The sequence below is a fragment of the Liolophura sinensis genome, chromosome 6 (genome assembly GCF_032854445.1).
Source record: "Liolophura sinensis isolate JHLJ2023 chromosome 6, CUHK_Ljap_v2, whole genome shotgun sequence".
Taxonomy (NCBI): domain Eukaryota; kingdom Metazoa; phylum Mollusca; class Polyplacophora; order Chitonida; family Chitonidae; genus Liolophura; species Liolophura sinensis.
In genome coordinates, this window is record NC_088300.1 from 44,804,457 (window position 1) to 44,818,774 (window position 14,318).

Genomic DNA, 14,318 nt, shown 5'->3' on the forward strand with positions numbered 1-14,318 from the left:
CCCTCTTTCAAGTTACCGTGTTCCGGTTCTTTACAAACCTCATTACAAGCTCTTAGTGAATGGTCACGAGCGTCAGCTTTTAATCGCAATCATGGTTGCAGAATTGAGTTGCATAAAATTCATTTTAAATGGAGAATGTCATCTCCTCTACATCATGCCACTTAAATCTTCTGTGACGTCTCAGAGACTTTACACTGAATGCCTGCTTGAATTAAACCCATCTTGCTCCTTTAGAGAAAAAAAGACGCACAAACTGTTAGACTACTGACTCTAAAAATGATAGGGAGGATTCCTGTGTAGGCCCTACAGTGGGAAGGAAGACCCTCAAACCTGAAGCGAGCGGAGCAAAATAACTTGCAAGGAAGTGCCATAGTCAGTAGTCCCTATACTAGGTAAACCCTGAACCTGGGTTAAGTGATCAGCATCAGTATTTATTTCCTAAACACTTGGTGTTCAAAATAGCATGCTTGCGTGTAAGGATGAAGAAAGTGGTCAACAAAACCCCAAGCCCATGTGGCCGTCTGACTTTCGCCGAACATCACATATGTTTCCCCTAATATGGTCCGTATATGTGTACGTCAAATGTTGAATAGTTTCTAAGTATTTATTTATTTGATTGGTGTTTTACCCCGTACTCAAGAATATTTCACTTATATGACGGCGGCCAGCATTATGGTGAGTGGAAACCGGGCAGAGCCCCGGGTAGACCTTTCAACTTATGGCCGGAGAGGTTAGCCAATATGAGCTGGACTTGAACTCCCAGCGACTTTCTAAGTAGTCCGAGGTTAACCCTGGGTACTCTGATTTCCTCAACCCATGATGCTGACCTTCATCGTACACGTATAAGTTAACTCTTGTAAGGAAGGACCAGAAGACGTGCGTAGTCTCAATTCTTTATTACGGACACATTACACTGATGTATAATAAGAAAACAGTAGATGGAAGTTTATGTCAGTAGATTTCATTTCATTACAATAGTAGCCCTTTTAACTGCGTTTTATAGATTTTAATATTGTTATTTGAATTGATATATGTGACTTGGGCAAGGTCAGAAATTTGTACACTACGGACAAGCAAATCACGGGACAATGGGCGCTTTTGGGAAGTCGTCCACGGCTTTATAGGGAAACACATTGGTTAAACCTGGACAATACATAACACTAGAGCTAGCCAGTTAGAGTACACGTACATGTACAAGTAATTTCTTGTCATGGTCCAACCGCGTGAAACCATGAAATGTACATGTTTAGTAATTAGATGAATATTTCTTTATTTTTTTTTCTAATAGAAAGCGCGATATCAATAGCAGGGCAACCATGTAAAACCTGAAATAAACATGCAATAAACCAAGCTGATTTTTTAATTGGTTCATGCGAAATACAAATAGATTTTCATTCAATACAAAGCATGGAAAACTGGATCACATTATCCGTTAATGATATACGGAAAACTAGCGTTTAAACTGGTTGATGTCACAGAAAACTTGAATGTAAATCCAACAAATCTACGAAAAATGAGACCACGACACAAGATATCAGCTTGTTTTTAGAATAAAAACCCCTTCTTTGCATACTGTGAACTAAATGATTGATCCTTCCAATGGCCATAGACATTCTAAAAAAAAATACCGATTGAAACTACACATATACAAAGGTAATTTGACTTAAGTTCAATGTATTTATTACAGTCCAGTACATCCATAAAAACACTCTGGATTGCAAACCTTTTGACGGTGAGTCCGTCTGGAACAGACAAGTAGCGAGAATGTTGCATATAGATACGATGAACAAAGAACAAGGATTCGGCTGTTACCAGTAGTTTTCTTCCCCCCCCCCCCCCCCCCCACCATGCGTCCCTAACTCCCTATTACCTTTATGGTTTCATTTGACCAATCACTTTTACGCACAAAAGAGTTCCACTTAATTCTGAACATACGTCTTAATACTATGCAGTGTACGTTTTAAATGACTCCGTCCTTTTCAGCGTATAATTATGCAATGGTATTACGTATCATAAGTAAAAAGTAGATAAAGGCATTCTAGGTACAGACGGGTGCTTCATTTGGATAAATCTACAAATGTGAAGTTGTCAAAATCCACACTCGACAAGTGTGTACCTCCCGGGTTTTTTTGGTATGTCGGCATTGTGACATGTAAAGGAAGACACCGCGGTCAAGAGTGACATAACGTTTAAATGTATGACCAGCTCGAACAAACAAACGATCGAACGCAAAAATAAAATCGCGGGTTTTCAGAAGGGACTTTCCCTGAATTCTCCGATATGCATCATGTACGATTCTATGCAGCACCACAGATTACATAACCGTCGTTTCTTTACCTCACAAAGACAAAATTCTCCACGTGTCAGAATTGATAACATTTTTAAACACAAAAGACTTTCACTTAGGCCTGAATACCTGTCCTACTTTATAGCATGCTGTTTACGCTTTAAATGACTCAAGGTATAAAATATTCATATCCTAAGTACAAATAGATAAAGGCGTTCTAGAATCGTGAAGACTGATATAGACGGGTGTTTCATTTGCCCAGATATACCATTGTGAAATTGTCAATAGTTAAAAACTCGACAACCGCGTACATCCTGAATTATGATAAATTGATGGCATGACAAAACACCTACAAAGTCACTTCGTCCACTCAGTCTTTTGCTTATCGTCACTTTGATCAGCCTTTATAGGAAGATACACCTGTAAGGAATAATGTTGAAATCAAGGTACACCTTAAGAAAGCAAATGAACAAAGAAATCAGTATACATTGTCAGGTACCTGGTGGACCTTTCCCGGGATTCTCCAGTGTACAACCCGAATCTATGCAGCTTTATCTACATTTCAAAATGACAAAATTCTCAGCCAATTGTTATCCTCAGTAGTAATAAGTTGGTCCTATTTTGTAAGAACATTTTGAGGACAGCTCTTTACATTCTTCTAAAAATGGAATAAAATTCAAAAGAATGTTGAAGTAAAGAACTATAATACAGGTTAATAAAGACGAAAATCTATGTTGACATAAAAAAAGTCACATGGCCTACGTTGCACTACCATACAAAGACCAAATTCTTAGTTAATTTTAATATTATACTTGTATAAAAAGACTCAATGTTGAAATCCATTTACACCTCAACAAAGCAAACGAACAAAAGAGATAAAACCATTGCCAGGATTCCAGGGGGACTTCCCTGGATTCTCCAATACAACACGATCGAATGCGGATTCGAGCCTTACCATGGATCCACCTCATCTTTTCAGCATACGTGATAGACATTTCGTTATCTCACAAAGACGAATTTTTTAATAAAATAAAAAGAAAATGGTTAATTTTTATTTGGTTTAGCAATTAATATATACGTTTAGTTATATAAAGTTAGGCCCAGTTATAGTAAGAAAATGTCCGTCTACTTGTTCAAGTATACATGTGCGGCAAACAAGGACGTTGAAAACAGTGATCCAAAATTGCACAAACTTCGTCCATTTCTTGTTGGTGTTGCTCAAATAATGGAGATATCTGACATAGCGCATTTCGGCATGCAACAGGGCTATCATCATTTGGGAACAAATTTTTTCGTTACAACATTGATTCTATACTGGAGATAACTGTCAGAGACTATAGTGTGGCTTTTGAACTACAGACACTGCCGAATCAGGAACTAAGTCACCTCTCTACCTTTCGGCCAGCATGTAACCTAATGTTGTCTGTCCAGTGCAAGCCTCTGGTATATATATCTGCTTACTCCTTCACCCTTGTCTTACTTAAAATTCTATTTAAAAAAGGAGCATGTAATTTTTTTACTTAATTGCATGGGTTATATACATATTCTCCAGCTTGTATGTTGTATGGTATCGATAAGGTTTAAAGTCTTCAAACACATGAGGCTAATTCAAAACTAGAACACTTGTAGCCCACTTCTAGCATTCCACTGCCGTTCTTTGGGCCTTCAACATTAGAGGGTGCACCATAATTACTGTTGTTTTGACGGTGACCTGTTGATGTTCGCAGGTTTCCCCCGGGCTCTGCCCGGTTTCCTCCCCAACAATGCTAACCGAGTCGTATAAGTGAAATATTCTGAAGTACGACGTAAAACACCAATCAAATAAATCAGTAAATATATTGTGTGATAGAGGCGTTGATAACTTAAAGTGGTTGTCAAGCTTGGACACACAAAGTAGTTCAATTCCTGTCTGAAAACAAATCTTCAAAATCTTTAGTGATATTGTATACACATGCACTGAGCTCGCTGTCCATGTAAAAATCTGTGCGACACGTGTGAGGGAATATTGGTCAAGGACCAGCCAAAGGATGTTGGTTTATTCGGGGCAATTAGGTTTCCACCACTTAATTGCCGGCAAACACCTATTTATTTACTTGATTGGTGTTTTATGCCCTACTCAAGAATATTTTACTTATACAAGGACGGCCATGGGGCACGGAGGCAAAATATTTTCGAGTACAGCATTGAACACCAATCAAATCAAATATAACTCATGCTAATATGGATAGGTCCGTGTCTTCCCGTTGAAAAACGTGATCTGTCATGTAAATGAGAACAAAAGAAATTCAGTATCGCACACCTAACTGACATCTCAAGGATCTCTGCTTTGTCGTTGCCATTTTGTCTGAAATATGTCAAATACATAACGGTCTCGTATGACATTCTCAATTTCTTATTATTTGCTGAGGACACGATGAATTCACTTCCCTCTGATAATATCTTTGAAGCAATAAATTAAATGATCGATGAATTCCAAATCAGTTATATATGCAACAGTTTGTCTTAAAAGTAATCAAAATCAAATAAGTAATTGTCAAGCCAGCATGTAGGCCAGTTCCTCTTGATCTTCCAAGTCATCTGACCAAGATAACAACATGGAATGCGATATAGTCAGTAAATATATGTATATATGCCTTGGTTATTTATTTATTTGATTGGTGTTCTACGCCGTACTCAAGAATATTTCACTTACACAACGGCGGCCAGCATTATGGTGGAAGGAAACTGGGCACAGCCCGGGGGAAACCCATGACCATCCGCAGGTTGCTGTCAGACCTTCCCACGTACGGTCGGAAAGGAAACCAGCATATAAGCCTTTGTATCATTATGAATAACAAACTCCTTGGACCTCTCATATAAAATGCATCAACAAAAAGATATCCTTAAACAGGTTCTCTTCATAATACCGGTATCAAAAATGTTGTCGACGAGAAAACTCTTTCATTCTGTTCTATTTCATTGTCTCTCCTAATCTTTCTTCCGACAATGTGTAAATATGAGATTGTAAAAGGATCTGGTTAAAGGAGCTTTTTTTTCGGTTTTTACGGCTTGTTGACAATAACCGATCAACGATGCTCACGTTGCCGTTTGAGCACACTGTAACGTTTGTTGAAAACTATTTGTCTCCTGTCAATATAGTGTAGTGCACGTCACACGTGCAAAAGTTTGTCAGTAAAGTGCCAAAGGTAGGTGATTTATACCCTTGGGAACTGCGGTTTCCTCTGCGCATAAAATTCACCACCATCGCATAAGGGAAAAATTCTTGAGTAGGCAAGTTATTGATGTTAAATAAAAACAATCAAACAAATAAATGTTGTGTAATGCGCATTCAACTCGGCGTCAAGCAATGCCTCTTGTCCAAGAACGAGCAGTTCAGCTTTTGAACTTCCACTCCGCTATATATGATATACACAGACATCTGTATAATCATCGCCACAACAGAAAACAGGCGCAAATTTGCAATAGCTCTGACATAACAATATATAGACTAATATCAATTAGACTAATCTGTTTGTGTGTGCCTAGCTTGTTTTACGTTAGCGATGTTGGAGTTAAACGAGCGTGCATGCCTGAGAGTTTTTTTTTTTTAGTTTGTACGATGTACTGAACCAAAGCCTTCAGATGATACATGTATTACCCAAAAGGTTTTGACTATACAACAAAGTGATAATGGATTCCTCTTCTGGCATCAAATTGCGGATGGTCGGTTTTTCTCGGCTTCCAAGATTCTCTTGGTGCACTAAGCATCCCGGAGGCCTGGTGCCCCTGCATTGTTTTAATGTGACTGTAAGTTAAAAGTGATTACAACAAAGCATTTTGGGTAATTCTACGCCAGCGACCTCTAAATAAATCGCGGTTAAGATTACTGCAAGTTTGTTTGTTTTTTGTTTTTGTTTTTTTTGTGTGTGTGTTTTGTACTATTTATGCATTGATCACACTGCCGTCGCTGCTCTGGTTTTACTGTCCACGTACGTCTTTAATTATATTTTATCTACTACATCTAATAATATACACAATGTCGGGGGCCCTCCGTGGCCGAGGTGGTTTAAATACCAACACGGCACAATGGGCCAAAAGCCTCTCACACGTGCGGTCGCTATGAGTTCAAGTCCAGGTCATGCTGGCTTCCTCTCCAGTCGTATGTCTTCCAGCAGCCTGCGTCTGATCGGTTCCCTCCGGTCTCTTCGCGGTTTCCTCCCACCATAATGCTAGCCGCCGTAGTATACATGAAATATTCTTGAGTACGGCACCAAACGCCATGAGACAAATAGATGAATATACCCATTTTCGATATTTTGGACTATAGGTAGCTTGAGGTTGTTTAAAAAACCAACATTAGTCAAACTGCTACCGGTACGTGAAGCCGGTATTGGTGTGATTGGTGTGATTGAGTGGTTACCATTCTCGGACAGAGCATTACTATACCTCTGCCTTTCATTGTCCACAGGGCCCTGGTGGCAATAAGTGCTCAGAGGTACCCAGTTCACACAACAGACGTCTGACATAAAATTCACAGCCTCCAAAAAATTTCCCAAACTAGATCTCCAAAATTATCTCCATGATGTATGTTTGGTGGTAAGTGTCTTCCATGAACAGCTTCTGTCTTGTCTTTGTTTAACAACAATTGAACAAATACATATTCGGTGGTAATCACACAATATGACTGAGAATTGTATGGATAACTTACCACCATAATGTATTTATTTATTTGATTGGTGTTTTACGCCGTACTCAAGAATATTTTACTTATACGCCGGCGGCCAGCATTGTGGTGGGAGGAACCGGGCACCAGCCCGGGGGAAAGCAATTTGCAGGTTGCAAACTTACCCACGTACGGCTGGAGAAGGAGCCAGCATGAGCTGGAACTCACAGCGACCTCACTGGTGAGAGGCTCCTGAGTCGATACGCTGCCATCATAATGTATGTTTGTCTGTATAAATGTATGTATGCATGCTTGGAGTTTTACGTCGCACTAAACAGTTTGTCAAAACCAACATAATGACATTCATGTATACGTATATATAAGCTTTATCCCAATGATTCTTGTTGTTTGATTCTATACGGATAGAAGTGTCTCTCTGTCCTATAATCTTTTGTAATACTGCACGTAATCCTCAATTTCTTGTTCGCTCGATCCATTTAACATTTAGGGTGCTGGCTTAGTGTATATGAAGAGGGGTAATAAAAATTCACCCCTCCCGATTTTTTTCGCTTCCTGTTTCGAACTACAAAAACAGGTATATTTACTATCCTCCTCTCAACTTGGCGCAATTCACCCCTTTGCTTGATGTAAATAAAAGTGGGCGTGTTGAAGTCGGATGGGTGGTTTTAAATCGAAATGTCCATAGAGCTTAAGAACTTTTCTTGCTTTATAAGGAGACACCGAAGCCAAACTTGCATTCGCTCCCGGAAATCTTCTAGTATAACGGTAAGTACTTCGGGAATTGAACATTTACTTATGTATATCAGCGCCTATGTAGTTAGTAGCCATGTATAGCCCGACTGGGCTTATTCCTACATATATCATTGATTTCTGCTCTAACTCAAGAAGACACATAACGGGAAAAATTGTCTTTTATTTATTTACTACATCATGTGAAAACAAAATATATCTTCCAGTCCATTTAAAGTTTAGTTTAAGTTCATTACGATAAGTTAAGAAGTTAAGAACGTTTTGGTGACTTCACCATCATGTCTTACAAATCAATTTCTAGTTTCTGAGAGCTTCGTCTATTTTCGACAAAATTACGGCTGTTTGGGACTTCGAGAAATTTTCTTACATTTTTATTCACAACGTTTCAGATAGGTATTTTTTGCTCAAAAACTTTTTTTATTCAAGTAGTGACATAATACAAAACCATGACACGACTGCTGTTGTTGTTGGCGACATTCCTGATCGCTGCTGAACTGAGCTCAGCCGCCAGTTTTTGGGACAATTTGAGGCTGGACTGTGCCGTATCCGTGTGGTCTGACTGGGGACCTACTGTCAATGGGTATCGTACCCGCACCCGGCAGATCTACAGACAACCCCAACACGGTGGTGCCCCTTGCCCTAACCTCTCCGAAACTGACCAGGGTAAGTAGACCTACATTTGTGCAATATTATTTGTTTTGACATTGGTTTAACTACGCGTTTGATTTTCACAATTAAGGATATGGGCAGTGATAAACACATAACATACAAAATATAGCAATTTTTTCCCTCCCGTCAGATCCATGGGTTGAGATGACAACTGCCGCCAAGGCGTCTATAATACAGACCAATTTCTTGTCGAGATTCAGCAAATCATCTTCTTCTCGCAAACGTCGACAGACTGTTACAGATCGTGACATTCTCTTCATCGTAGACAGTAGTGGAAGCATTGGTAGCAAAGACTTCAGAATCGCCAGAAACAACCTGGCAGACCTTATCGGCAAAATCTGCGGCAAAATTGGTTTGGGGAAACAGCAAAACAGGGCTGCTCTTATTACTTTCTCAACGGAACCCAAAGAGATTTTCGATTTTGATACATACGACAATTTGAAGGATCTACAGAGATTTGTTCGAAAATTACCCCGTATTACAGGGAGCACCTGTTCGGGAAAGGCTCTGGAGTACGCCAAGACAATGTTTACGTCGAGTAAAGGTAGGAGTACAATGACTGTCTTAACGTGTACATGTATACTTTAAATTTTTTAATGGATTATAAAAATTACATTTGAATAGGGTTATAGTCCATTGTGCCCTTAGCCATTTGAAGCTTTTCTTCTGACCTCCTCGTAGACTGTCTGCTGGACGTTAAACACCGCGATATTGACATTGACTTCCGAGACCAGACGCATAAGAATCGTTCCAACCATAAAGTGAGTGACGCGACCCCACAAAGTTTTGGATTTGAGAGGTTGGAAGAGAGACCAGCGTGTGGTGTCAGTCAAAACTTCATGCTTAATTACTTTGCTCAGTCGTTTTTATAAATGTGAATGAGTGAGTGAATGAGTGCTTGGGGTCGTATACGTCGTATACGTAACAATTTTTCAGTTAAATTGCGACGTGTATAAATGTGTAAGCATTTACTACATACATCATGCAATGTTTTAGGGATGCGGCGTGACCGGGATTCTGTAAAAGAAGTGGTAGTCCTCACGGACGGGCCATTCCAACTGTGACCTTGACGTTGTGTTGAAGGCGAGAGAACTTCAGAACAGTAGAAGCCCGGCCATAACTATCTTTGCCTTCGCTATCAGTAATTTCACCATGGAAGGCAGGAGGGAGATAGAGGACATTGCCTCCAAGCCGACTTCACAGCATTTGTTTAACTTCATATCGTTCATAAAATTTGAAGAAGTTGTTCATAAAATCTTGCAGCACACAGATGAAGATACCTGCGCCCCTCTGACGTTCGGTTAAAGCACTTTCAGAATTCGCATGTTTATTATGATCACTACAAAACTCTGCGGAGGATGGTATAATACTTATGTCATATAGGATTCGTCATTCTGCTTATACACTCTTGCACGTATAAAAATATATCGCCAATATTGTTTCCCAAAGACAAATCAATAAAAACTAATTCTTTTCAACTCCCAAGATTAAACTGACTTCACACTGTACGTCGCGCACGTCATCTTTCAAATAGGCATATGAACAGCAGCTAAACGTACTTTCTTGGAATACTTTTAATAAATGTCTGACTTATTTTGAATTTATTAAAAATGAGACTAAAACAAATATGTATTGAGTAACTGATGTTATTTGCAGCCTACTTGTACTTACCATCTTAACTGGGTTTAGAGATAACATTCCGTAAATCACAAGGCATGTACTGGTGGGATTGGTGTCAGCGTAATGTGACTCCTTTGGTTGTCATGGCTTGTGCTTTCAAAATCGCGTCCAACTGAGGCAGCACGTACTACAATTATATCAGCATTTGAAATTATGTACAAAGGAGAGCCGTCAAAATATGGCTGAAATAATGTTGAAAAAAAACAAAACAAAAGCAAAATGTCTCTCTGAGAAAGAAAAATGACTAGGGGTGCATTCAGCTCATTGAATGGGGGTTCGAAGTATTGAAACCATAAAGACAAAGCCCCAAAGACTCATTTTGGGGGTATTTATTTTTTAATTCTGCTGCACTGGAGTTTAAAAAGGTTTCTCGAGAAACTTCTCACATCCACGGTGACGACGGTCAGGTAAACTATGAGTTTACGCAGTATACCACCACCCTTAATTGGTCAGATATTTGGCAAACACCCTATAGCTAGCTAGTCTAGTACCTGGCCTCCGGATCACCAAGCTGTCTGTGACTTAAGTCAAAACTTAATGCAATCGTTAAACTTGGTATGTCCCTTTCTGTTATTTTAGATGAAATCTGTTTTACAATAACTTACAAAAAGCTTTATTGAAATTTTGACTTAAGTATTAGATCGCTTGGTGATCCCGGGGCCTGGACCCTTGTTCTAACAACATAGGCATGTCAGTCAGGGTCAAGCGTGTAGACCAACTGGCTAGATGGCTAGCTTAATGCCACGAAAAAGCGAGCTAGAGCGGACATCGAGCCTGCGAACTCATTGGTCCGTGGTTGATCGTCATCTGTGAGTGCATCGCTTCTGATGAATTAGTCAGCCAGGGATCCACAAAGTTACATGGGTTTATATATACCGCTTCAGTATAATTAGCAGATCAACGTGTGTAAAAAATGTGCAAACAGTCACAAAGGATAGATCAACTCAGACCAGAAGCTTCGACGCATCCACATTTATAAAATGCACCCAACGATGGTGAACACGAAAACACCATCCGAACGACAAGAAAAAAAGCAATAATAACGCCACCATGATGGCTTCGGTGGCCTAATGATTCCGCTCCGAAGTCAGGAGGCCTGGAATCAAACCCGGAATGGCCTGGTGGTAACATAATGTGACTGCGGGCTGAGGTGTCAGGTCTGCTGTCTTCGACATGATACTTCAGCGGCGGCAGCACTATGGTGGCATGAACTCGCCTGCCAGAAGGACACAGTATATGTACATTTAATGTCGCTTCCTCATCATATGACTGAAAACATCCAGCATACATACATTAAAACGCTGTTAAACAACAGAGCGTTCACCGCACCTAAAGAAAGCAGATTACAAAGATTACATTTCCCTTGTTAATAAATATAGAAGTGGATTGTCCAGAATCTTTGGTGCTCGGCTTCATAATTTTGTGTAATTACATTTAACCCGAGGTTACATAGAGGCATATGTATGATGTTTACTAAAATTGGCTCGCTGATTATATGCACAGTTGCGATCAAAGCGAAACTCTAGGATATACACGTACACAAAAAATCACTTCTGTTGAAATCTAACAAAACAACTTGTTTTGTTTCATTCAACACAGAATTGCCCAGCCCGCTTTCTTCCCACCATAATGCTGGCCGCCATGGTACATGTATAAGTGAAATATTCTCGAGTATGGCATAAAAAAACACCACTGAAATAAATTAAACAAACAAATCGGCACAGAAATGTGTTTCCCCAACACAAACAAATGTGTTAAGCAAATGTGAAGTATGTTTGTGTTACAAAATAAAGCACAAACAAGATCTTCTGGTAATTCAACACTAGATATAGTTGTTCAAATATGAAGCAACAGTTCTGTTGGAAAGAACACAAGTTTATGCTCACACAGCACAAGTGTTTTTTGTGTGTAAATACATGGTTCAACTTTTGATTAATGACACTTAAAATAAACTAGCATGACTTGCATACTGATTCGACGCAACAAAAATACTCACTTGAAGAATATAGATTGATTTCTCCAACCGATTAAAACTATTTTCTCTGTTGGGACCCACTGAGTGAGTGAGTGAGTGAGTGTCAGAGACGTCTCGTTTGTGATTTATCACCTGAAATAGCTTTATTCATTAAGGTTCATTCCACAAATGCACAGATAACTCTATATGTACATGTGTATCCATTTTACATGCAGAAGTCTAGCAGTCTAAGTGAGCAGAATACTGATTTGGCGTAACTTGACATAATATCCTCAGAAAAAGTCACCATAGAACACAATGTTTCAAAGGAATTTTACTCCAGGCTGAAAACATTCTAAAAAGAATCCTTGAACAATTTTCCACTGTGTTTCATCTGACATAATTCACGCCAGTATTTTTTTCTGTCCTTAAATTTACTCACCTACAACGACCGTCCCTTGCTTCTTTCCGGCATCATTGAAAACTTTTTACTGCTAAATTCTTTATACATGTTTCCGTACCAGTTTTTGGTTTTTACTTCATATGCTTTCTTAGTTCATCGGTGCTTTGTGTTGAGCGTTGTCTTGTGAATTATAAGACCACGCTTAGTGTTATAATTATTGGTCTGGAAGGCCCATAATGGTAGGCGACTGAGATAAAAGGCCCGATATGATGCTTACAGGCAACAAAGTCCAATTTTTGCCATCCAAGTTAGACGCACTTAACTGTATAGAAATATGAATTTACATATGTGAATACTGAGATGAATATGAAATGTTCTCAGCCAACCACTGATATCATTTATTTATTTATTTGATTATTTATTCGCGGAACCCGAGAATATTTCACTTATAATTATAACGACCAAGACTAGGGAACTTAGTCAAATGATGCCCAATACGAGTTAAGGGCATGGTATTTGTTATAGTTTGTAGCAAAAACATAACAATGGGAACGAAATACTTTAACATCTTGGCGTACAGGCTAACATTTCCCAAGAGAACTAGAATGCCAAAGTTGGAAAGATATTCAAATTAAGATACAATAATGTCTATAATATTATAATAGATAGCTATGAATTACAAGGGGGGCGTGTCTGTAAACATCCATCGTGTCTGACCAACGGCAACAGAGTTTAACGATAAGCAATGAAAAAAAAAAAACATTTTACATCCATATATGTTAGCAGAACACAACTGTAATACCACTGGTAAATATGCCCGTAAAACGGTCACACGAAACATTTTAAATCTGGCTTCTTTGATTTACCTGAGGATTTTATTCTTACCATGCATGACCCCCGTGGGGTTTCCGGGGTGATAAGAATAGGACCTCTCTAGGCAAGCTTGTCGTAAAAGTCGACTAACCTAGAGCTCTCCTGTGTGAGACCGGTGAATATAATAGGCTCACATCATCCCGGTTGTGTGAGAGGCAACCTGGGAGCGATCTGTTTGCCGTGGGTTGCGACCCGTAATCTGCGAGGACGGGATGCTGGTGGCTGAGGGCGTGTTGGTCTTGCGAGATACTCACGCCCAACACGACACTTTGGCCCTTACTTGGAGAGAGACGGGAGGTCGGATGGGCCCGGTCCGATCAATCGGCTTGGTCACGTCTTGCCTCGGCGTGGTCCCAAAATTTCTCCATAACACAACTCCTTAGAGAATAAAGGTTATTTCTGAAATTTCGTTTACAGGACTGCGTTTTGGGGCGGTGGCTCATGGGTCAATCAAGTAGTTCATGTCTGATGTGCTGCCTTCTTCATCGGGTGAGAGACGGAGGAGCTCGTGATCGGGAAATGGCTATGCATATCAGGGCCATCTACTTGAGTATACCTCATGTGGAAGCCTTGGTGTCTTTCCTGCTGGGTATCCCCAGTTTCAGACATCGCCCTTGTTGGCACTCCGTGGTGGGTGAGGGACACATGGGGTGAACTTTTATTACCTACATGCCATTTCTTCTTCAAACCTTTCTTCTAATGTCTCTATTATAACTACGAGGTCTTCCTCTCAGCCAATTTCAAGTGCTGACAAAAGGAGGAAATTGGAGGTTTTATCTGACTCAGTTGATAACGGACATGACTGTTGGCCGGCTTTTATAGTTCTCTCAACAAAGAGTGAACAGAAGCCGGCCTCAAAAATTCATCCATTTGTACTAAAAAGGGCCTTACAGGGTTCAGCTCGTACATTAAAAAACGTCAAAAAATTACGATCCGGAGACATTCTCATTGAATGTTTCCGGAAACAACAATCCATAAATTTATTAGCTCTGAAAAAAAATAATTGATATTCCTGTGTATACCTCCCCTCATAATTCCC